The 10,025-nt window shown below is 36.4% G+C and overlaps 1 non-coding gene across 1 annotated transcript; it reads left to right on the top strand.

The window, feature by feature from the left end:
- The first annotated feature begins 9,641 nt into the window (after positions 1-9,641).
- On the top strand, positions 9,642-9,752 carry MIR4510 (microRNA mir-4510). Its single transcript, NR_106322.1, has one exon. It is a non-coding gene; the product is annotated as a microRNA mir-4510 (primary transcript).
- Positions 9,753-10,025: the final 273 nt, after the last annotated feature.

Here is a 10,025-nt window from a genome sequence, read left to right on the forward strand (position 1 = left end):
AAATTATCAGATTGATGAGTATATAACAATAATATTGAGATCACTTTACATTTGCACATAATGTGGCAGTTTAGAAAGCACATTCATAAGCATCACTTTGCTCAATCTTCATAATCCTCTGGGTATTATTGTTCATATTTTATAGATGGGATCCCACAACTCAGAGAGGTTAAGTGACAGCTAATAAGGGAATAGCAAGGTTTAGTCTCTGGTATTCTGTCTCCCCACACCCTTTTCAGCAGTCACTTTTACCAGAAATAACCAAACAAAAAGATGGCCCTCATTATCTTTTGCCTATGCTTTTTCTATGGCTTTTTATCTATTATCTCTGGCACCAATCTTCCCTACCACCCTCTCTTATTCTCAGAAGCAATTCACATCAGCACTTTCCTGATGGACCCTTCTGAAAATGTCTTTGCCTACAAGTTAAATTTAACTATTACTTTGTCATCCAGTGTCCTTCACAATCAGACTTCAATCTGGCCTCACCCTAGTTCTTCATTCTCTGGTTCCTGCCTCGCAGCCTACGTTACAGCCACACTGACCTCATGATTCCCTCAGTCTACTGTGCTATTCCACCTCTTGTGTCTTTGTACCTGTTGTTTCTTTCCCTTAGGATGCCTTTCCTTGATCCTCTACCTAGTAAATTTCTACTTATAACTTGAGAATCAGCTCAAAAGTAACCTCCCCTATGAAGCCTTTCTCTTCTTTCTTAGGACTCACATGCACTCAATGAATGTTTATACATCATGAAGTTGAAATCTTGTGAGTGAGCTTTCCAAAAGTAGGGACCACATCCTATTGATCTTTACATTCCCAGTGTCTAGTATCAGGTCTGACATTCAATAACTGACTATAATATTAATAAAGCATCAGTGATTTCTTTAATAGTGTGAAAATATCTATAACTATTAGATATCAAACTCTTTTGCAGCCATTTCACTTCTAGGTATATATCCCCCCAAATTGAAAGCAAGGTCTCAGATATATATAGCACATGGCAAATGCTGATGTTCATGGCAGCGTTATTCACAATAGCTGAAAGGTGAAAGCAACCTAAGTGTCTATCAATGGACGAATGGATAAGCAAAATGTTTATCCTACAATGGAATATTATTCAGTCTTGAAAAGGAAGGGTTTTCCAACACATGCTACAATATGGATAAAGCTTTAGGATATTATGCTAAGTGAAATAAGCCAGTCACAAAATGACAAATGCTGCATGATTCCACTTATGAGGCATCTACAGTAGTCAAGCTCAAAGAAACAGTAAAATAGGAATTACCAGGGACTGGGGGAAGGAAGAAGGGGGAGCTTTTAATGGGTACGGAGTTTCAGTTTTGTAAAATAGAAGAGTTCTGGAGATTAGTAGCACAACAAAGTGAATATACTTAACACTACTGAACTGTACGCTGAAAAATGGCTAAAATGGTAAATTTTATGTTATTTGTATCCAGAAAGAGAAATATTACATACTGTCACTCATACGAGGGAGCTAAAAAAAAATTGATCTCATGGAGGTAGTGACTAGAATGGTGGTTATCGGAGGCTGGGGAGGGTAGTGGGGAGGGGGGATGAAGAGAGAATGGTTAATAGGTATAAAAATACAGTTAGAAGGAGTAAGGTCTAGTGTTTAATAGCACACTAATGTGACATAGCTAACAATGTTTTATGGTATATTTTGAAATAGCTAGAAGATTTGGAATTTTCTCAACACAAAGAAATAATAAAGAGGTTTTACTCAGATTGGATCATTATACATTATATACTTATATCAAAATATCACATATACCTTTGTACAACTATTCTGTATTGATAAAAATTTTTAAAAATATTAGGTTAAAGGTATCTTTTAGTGACATTGACTTCTTAAATGAATGAACTAAGGAAATTGTTTTGAACTTTAAAGTATGTGTGTGTGTCGTAAAGATAAGGAAATAGAGTAGGCAAGAAACAAAAGAGAAATATATTTCTGCTCTCGAGCTGGTTTTCTAATTGGGGAGATAGACATCAGATATATAAAATGATATGATTTCAAAACAATAAATCTCTGTAAAAATACTTTAATCATTACTCAAGTCCTGAGGTAAGATTGAAATTGGCATTAAATAGAATTAATCTTGGAGCTCTTCCAGGAGGAGGTAGATAGGTAGCCTGGTTTTAATGCTTTAGTTGGGCAGGTTTTGACAAAGACACAGGCAGTGGGCTCTAGAAAGACAAAGAGATAGAAATGAATGTGAAACCCCGTCTCTATTAAAAATACAAAAAATTAGCCAGGCGTGGTGGCGGGCACCTGTATTCCCAGCTACTCGGGAGGCTGAGGCAGGAAAATGGTGTGAACCCGGGAGGTGGAGCTTGCAGTGAGCCAAGATGGCGCCACTGCACTCCAGCCTGGGCGACAGAGGGAGACTCCGTCTCAAAAAAAAAAAAAAGGAATGAATGAGCTATTTGTAAGGTGGCAGTGGGGGAGTGGGCTACATTTGCTTTACGAGCGTTAGCTTATTTAATTCTATGATAGTTATATAAAATAACTTCCATTGTAGCCTTTCTTTTATTTGAGTAAACGAAGACACAGAGAGGTTAGGTAACGTATCCAAGGAGAATATGTGGGTAGATAGCAGAGTGAGGTTTTAAACCGCAGCCCCCTGGCTTCAATATCCATGTAACTGCCCAATACACTGTGCTCCGTTCTCTAGTCAGTTCCATCATGAAGCAGTTATCAGTGTCTCATTTCTTCATACCCTTCCCAAGCCCATTGATAATTTTCAGGAACATAACATGTTACCATAGGAGAGCTTGGGATCCAGCTGACTGAATGTTTACAGATGACTTGATGAGGTAAAATAGATTTAAGCAACAATATGAGCAATTCAGTTTAGAGAAAAGTTTTTTCTGACATGGGTTCAGTCAATTTGACATAAAGATTGAGGTTAGGAAAACTATTTCTTTGGAAAACAGTCTCTGTCACCATGCTTTAGTGCCCTGACTCTATACGTCTATGGCTGTTCTTCACATAACTCTTTTATGGGTTATCATTTCATGAAATTTTCTTTGCATGTTGCGCAGTATTTTCAAGTGTATCAGGCTGCAGACTGTTATCAGCATATCTGACTTTCAGCGGAATTTACATTTTTTAATTTTTATTTTTTGCAACACTGGAACAGGATTGCAACAGACGTGTTCAATTATTTTCAAAGAAAAATCATAAATTGTAAGTAGGGACTGGATATGTATGATTGTGGTTGAAGGAGTGGTCAGAAAAAGCCAACTCTTCCATATTAAATCTATGTATTAATATTTAATATGGGAAAAGACACATCATGGTTTTGGATGCTGCTAGCAGAAAAAGAGACTGTTAATCTACATTAATTTATTTAGAGTCAAATAGTGAAAAGAACAAGAAGATGATTATTTAATCTTTATTCTGATACAAACTGGGACATGCTTTTTTATATTCAGGTTTCTTTTTTCTGTTTTAGCATCAAAGAAAACTGTATAATTTAGTAAGATTTTGTTAAGTATTTGAAGACTATATTCAAATAAATAATCAGCTCATAAATACTTTGATAAAGAGTGAGAAACAAGAGTACACATTTTACTAGGCTTTAAGCTGAAAAGAATCACTTACTATTTGAGCTTCACTAGTTATAAAGTAAGTATTTGGATTCAGATCAATGGGGACATGAAGACAAGGGGTAAAGAAACTTAATTCAATAACCTCAAAAACGTCTTTAGACAGCAGACTACTGACAAAATATTTCACCTCATTTAGTATAAATCAATTAGAGACTTGTGGGTTGCCTTTTGCCCAGAATAGGCAGAGGCTTAAAATATAAGAGACATTAACTTTTGGCAAATCCTATTTGGTATTTTACTGAACCTAAACCATTTTTGCCAAAAGTTTACTTTTGTGGCTGAGTTTGGAGTAGAATGCAAAAATACAAAAAGAACACATTGACTTACATAGATGTATGGGGGTTTAAGCTGAAAAATGTATTGAGGTCAATGACAGTTTAAGATTCTTCTAGGAACAGACAGAATCATGCCAAAAGTAATGAATACTTCCATTGTCTTCTGGCTCCCATCTGAGTGGGCCAGAAAATTTCAAATTATGCCTTATAAAATGTAAAGACATGATGTAAGCCTGAGATGTAAATATGCTTCAGAAAACACCCCTTTTTAACAAAATGTGAATTTCACATTTTTGTGCCTTCAACTCTGATCTGGCTACAGTTGTGACACATATGTGTCTCCTATGCAGGGTCAGCAAACAGCAGGTAGGCTGGTAGGCCATGTGTGTGTAATTGCTTGGCTCTTAATTGTGTTAAGGTTAATGCAGCTGCCCTGACTCAGACTCTTCTCTATTATAGGTTTATGTTAGAAAAATAGTTATTTTAACAATTTATTTACATTTCACTGTATTTTTTTTAAAGCAGCAGAACTTCCTTTATTATTGTTGCTGTTTTATTTGGGCTGCTAAACAGGATCTGGGAAGATTTGAATTCTAAACACATCATAGTGGCAGACCAGTAGGGAGCCTATGATTATCTTGAGTTTTGTCTACCAATGTCATGGCAACTAGTTAAGTTGGAGTATGGGGAGTAGATAGGGAAGACCAGGTAGACTGTTAACTTGGTATCAGGTAGAGCCCTTTGATTAGCAGATTCTCTTCTCATATATCCCCTGCCCCTCTCCTTAGTAAAGCATAACTACATACATACATACATTTATATATAAATATATCAGCAAAACAAAGTAAAAATGTTTATGTATTATTAATATTGTCATCATGAAGATACCACATCAGGATGAGATATTGTGGAGGAGTAAACTTAAAATTCCTTAGTATCGACAATATTTGTCATAAATTATTCTATTCATGGTTACTACATCAGTGGTATTACTATCCCCCCAAAATGATACAGCAATTTACTAGTATTTCCTTGGAATTTTAAGATCAAAAGCTCTAGAGACGCATCTTTCTATTTTACCCGTGAAACTTAAGACAGCAAAAAGAATAACAAAACCAAAGGGTGACAGGCAAAGTTGGAAGCCTCAATGACAACTTTTATAATTTTTAGTTATATCTCAGGAGAGAGATGGAACTTCTGCAAGATGGTATTTATAGATGAGAAGGCCAGGATATTTGTATTAGTAAGCTCAGAAAAGTATAGAAATATTCTAGAAGTCCCCTCTCTTCATCTGTCTGCTCATTACTTTACTTATTTTAGAAATAACAAATATCTATGATTTTAGCTGTGTAAATAAATGAGTAAGGGTTTGAAATCATGTGATCCCAATATTTTTCACAATCCATTTGCACTATTTCAGGTAATTCCTTTCTTTATGTACAAGCAACCTCCACCACCGTGCCCTAAGGCACAATACGGTATAGCCATTCACACATGCATGGTCAACCTGGTTTCAGCCTATCAGAGCAAGATCAGGCAGGATTAGACAAATTTAGTTGTATACACTTACACAGGTTCAAAGCCAGTCTTATGCAGAACTGGATAGGCAATTACCTATATGATGACATTTTATGTTACTACAGGACACAATGTCCAGGAAACAAAGGAATAGGAATTCTGTTTTTTTGTTACTGCCTTGGTTGAACATTAAAATTAGCATTGTTCTGTGCACTACCTTTGTTAATAAAAGTCCTAAGGAAGTTGTAATCATGGACATGTAGGACATTTGGGAAGTTTTGTGTAATGCAATAACTGAATGATTAGGGCAGGAGAAGGAATAATTACCAAATCCTTAATTTCTAGGCTGGTGGTAGCCTTGATTTTACTTTTTGCAATTATATGTTTCAGAGAACATTGTTTAAACCGTAGTGTTAAGATTTCTGTATTAAGATAAAAAAAGGGAAATTACATTTAGATGAGAATTGCAAGTAAGCATTAACTGTGAGTTATCATTTTCCTTACATTATCTCATTTGACTACTCAAACAATCTTACGAGAATAGGTATTATCTCCATTGTTCAGATGAAAAGGTAAAGTCATAGAGATTAAATATTTATTAAAAGTCACACAACTAGTAAGCAGAAGTTGTGTGAACCTAGCTCTGTGGATGCAAAATAATGTACTGCTTTGCTAGACCTGTAGCATAATTTACTTATGTTCTATATGTGGGTAAAATTGTTACATTATCACTGGTAAAATACAAAACCAAATATAAAGAATAATTGAATTTTGATTTTTGGACCTGCCAAGACATACATCCTCAAACTCTTTTGCATCAGAAATGCCTGGGAGAATTGTTTTGTTTGTTTTGTAATTACAATTCACCCTATTGTCTCTTCTTCCTTGATGACTGCCAAAAATTATAGTTTAAAAATACAACGAGGTGATATGAACATGTTTGAATGTTACCATTATATTTTTATTACAGGTAAACAATACATCGTGTTTCCAAAATAATATACTCTAGAAAGTAAATTTTTCTTTCTTCTTTCCCATAAGTGACATCCTTCTGATATGGAGAGACTTTTAACTTGGGTACCAAACCATAATGGTACAAACAGAGGTATTTCAAGAAGTTGCTAAAATTGTTACATTGTAGAGCAGAATCTGATTTTGTGTACATATTCCTATAGAAAATTCAGAACACATCTTAACCCCGTTATTCTTATTGTGTCACTTTAAAAGTTAGAGAATTGGTTTAGTAACAAACCTAGAAGTTTCCATCATATCCTCTTAAGCATCTGTGGTTCTTGCACTCAGCCATCTCAGCATGCTCATGCCAAAGCTCAATACACGAGATCCTTCCAAATATGAAGAGTAAAATGAGGCTTATCACCTTCGTAAAGATTAATTATTTTTCAACCAATAAAACAGACTTTTTCTTTATCTAATGGGCTTCATCCATCATAGTACATGATAGATAGTTAATACTTTACTTTCAGGGAAACTGCAGCTTAGAGCAGTTTTACTAGTTCAGTTCAGACAGTGGTTTACCTCTAAACTTCTATAGCTAGGGCTAATAGTGTCTGATGAGCTCATCTGCCTGGAGAAAGAAAGAACAGACATAAGAAAGTGCTACCCCAAATACTTAAAATTGCCTTGCTGTGGATTTGAAACAACACAGGTTGTAAAAGCACAAAGTGCCAGACAGCTTACATACATCTTTTAGCATGTTTCAAAGACAAAACAACATGTGCGGAATCAAATGCAGGAAAATCATTATGTAAAATATCACCTTTCCCCAGTAAATGTTTTCTATTGAACTGCTGAAAATTCTTCTCAGTAAGGAGGATAGAAAGCCAGGGCAACCCCTCTGCAGGCACAGCAGAGTGAGGTCCACCCAAAAATTCTCCATTGCCATGGGCTGCAACCTTAAGACCCTGCATGACTTGTTAGAAATTTAGATTTATCTGGCTCTCTAGTGTTTTATTGCATAATTTCCATTACTTTATTACCCACCATTCGCCCTTCAGTAGTTCTTTTCATGTATTTTTTGTTGTGGCTTTGCTTATGTGGGACAGTCCATGTTACAAGTTTTCTCTATTATTTATATATGAAAGTCTCCTCATGAAAACACCATCATATATAGGAAAGCAAACTATATTAGAATTCCATGATAACATGGCTTTGTATAAATTCTGATACCCTCTTGCTCATAGTTATTCATAGGTCAAACGAAACAATGAACTAATTACACATTGATATACTAGACTGAGGCTGTGTTTCAACCAGGTTGACCTTGTCTGGGGAATACATGAAATCAGGGGCATGTAAGTCCCTTCTGAAATACAACTGAAGATGGTATGATCACCAATGATTGGAAAGGTAGGATCACTGGGAGAAGTCAAGGTTGAGTCTTGGATGTTACAACTAATGTCTATAATTTCCATAGTTCAGAATAAGAACCAAGGATAGCGTATCAATCAGGACAACAATAGCCACTCCAGATAGGAGGAATTTTAATAGAGGGAGGTGCTGAGAAGCCAAACAAATGATAATAAGGCAACCCAGACATTACAGTAGCAAAAAGCCACTATCATCCCTATGTTTGAGAGTTAAAGGGAAAAGACTGTTATTGGATTCCCTGGCTCTGGGGCCACAGGCAGAAGCCAAAACCATTTCAGGTCTGCCTGTCAGTAGCTTGAACCAGTAAGCAAAGGACACCTATCCGGATTTGCAGCCATAGAAGAGGTTGAAACCTGAGACTATCTGGTTCAAATTAACCTTTCTTGTTACTGGCAGCTACTAATAGATTGCACTTAATCAACTATCGCATCTCTCATAGAGAAGGAGTCATGACCATGTTTTCCTTATTTATTATGCCATCGTGCAGCGTGAGAGTGACCCAGAGGATTATTCTTCTTATGTGACAAGACTGATGAAATCAATCTCACACCATTTTACACTTCTATCTATTGTAATTTTTATACATATTAAAATAAATACCACTCACCTGAATTAGGGTAAATGGCTTGCTTATTCGTCCTCTGAGGTGGGCTTTTGTTCTTCCTTACTAGAAAGTCTGAGCATGTTTCGTTTCTCATATTTGTTTAAATAGAAAAGAAATTTTAATGATGCCATGAATCCTCATGATCAGGGAAGAACGATGTGTCAGTTCACCTGATGACCTCACCAGCAAGTAACAGAAAACAAGCAAAATGACTCATACAATGAGGGCTTTGTTATCTTTATTGTCTGACAAGTCCTGTTGTATGTTCCAAGATCACTGAATTCAAGGGCTCAATGAATGGCTCAGGGGCCCATTCCATTTCCACATTTTGTTCTGCCATCTTTGGAATGTTCGTGTTTGTCCTTACATGGCCCCTCACATCCCCAAGTTACTCCAACCTTATATCCTCAACAATAACTTCCAGAGGTGAGAAGATAGACCATCTCTTCCTTATGTTCTTTCATAAAAGTCAGAAAAACTGTACTAGAAATCCACTCCAGACTTCCCCTCACATTTTACTGGACAGAACGACATTACATCATGGACAAGAGAATGGAATTTACATGAGTCATTTCAACCAGAGTTGATATGCACCTTCAGCTGAGAAGGGACTTAGTCTCCTTTGAAGGATATGGCCTACCAAGACTTGAACAAAATCAACTCTTACACAGCACTTACAACAAGGGAGGCACTATTCTAAGAGTTATTAAACATACATAAAGAGATATAGAAATGTGTATTAAATCATTTAATACAAAAATTATATGAGGTGGTTATTATCTATAACTTATCAAGATATTAAATAACTTAAGGGCCGGGCATGGTGGCTCATGCCTATAATCCCAGTACTTTGGGAGGCAGTGGTGGGAAGATGGGTTGAGGCCAGGAGTTTGAGACCATCCTGGGCAACATAGTGAAACCCCATATCTACAAAAAAAATTAAAAATTAACCAGGTGTGATTGTGTGGACCTGTAGTTCTAGCTACTCAAGAGGCTGAACCTGGAGGATCCTTCGAACCCAAGAGTTTGAGGGTGCAGTGAGCTATGGACATGCCAAAGCACTTCACCCTTGGTGAGACAGCAAGATAACCTTGTATTAAATAAATAAATAAATAAATAAATTAATTAAGGTCACACTGTTATTCAGTAGTGACAGCAGGGTTGCAACTCAGGTGATCTGGCCCCAGAGTTGTTGCCTTTAAGATGAATACCAGGTTGCCTCTGTGGAATAGTGTGTATGTGAGGGAGTAGGATGTATGGTTGTTAGATAGACAACTACAATCTTTTCTCACAACAGACAGAGCCTGTCATTAAGTAGGCACTCAGAAATGTTCATGGAATAAGCAAAAAAAAAAAAAAAAAAAAAGAATGAATGAATGAATATACCCTTTGATAGCCTCCAATACAGTGTCTTGTATGTAATAGTCATTCAGTGGTTACTTAGTTGATGGTGTCCCATTGTGTGTCTATTGCAGCACAATTTAAGTAGAGAATTTAGGATATGCTACAAACTGGTCTATCATTTTCCTTAAGATAAATGAGGGGTAATGCTCAGAGAGAGGGCAGTTACCCATGACTGAAGTGGGAGAGACTGACATTCAGGA

The sequence above is a fragment of the Gorilla gorilla genome, chromosome 16 (genome assembly GCF_029281585.2).
Source record: "Gorilla gorilla gorilla isolate KB3781 chromosome 16, NHGRI_mGorGor1-v2.1_pri, whole genome shotgun sequence".
Taxonomy (NCBI): Eukaryota; Metazoa; Chordata; class Mammalia; order Primates; family Hominidae; genus Gorilla; species Gorilla gorilla.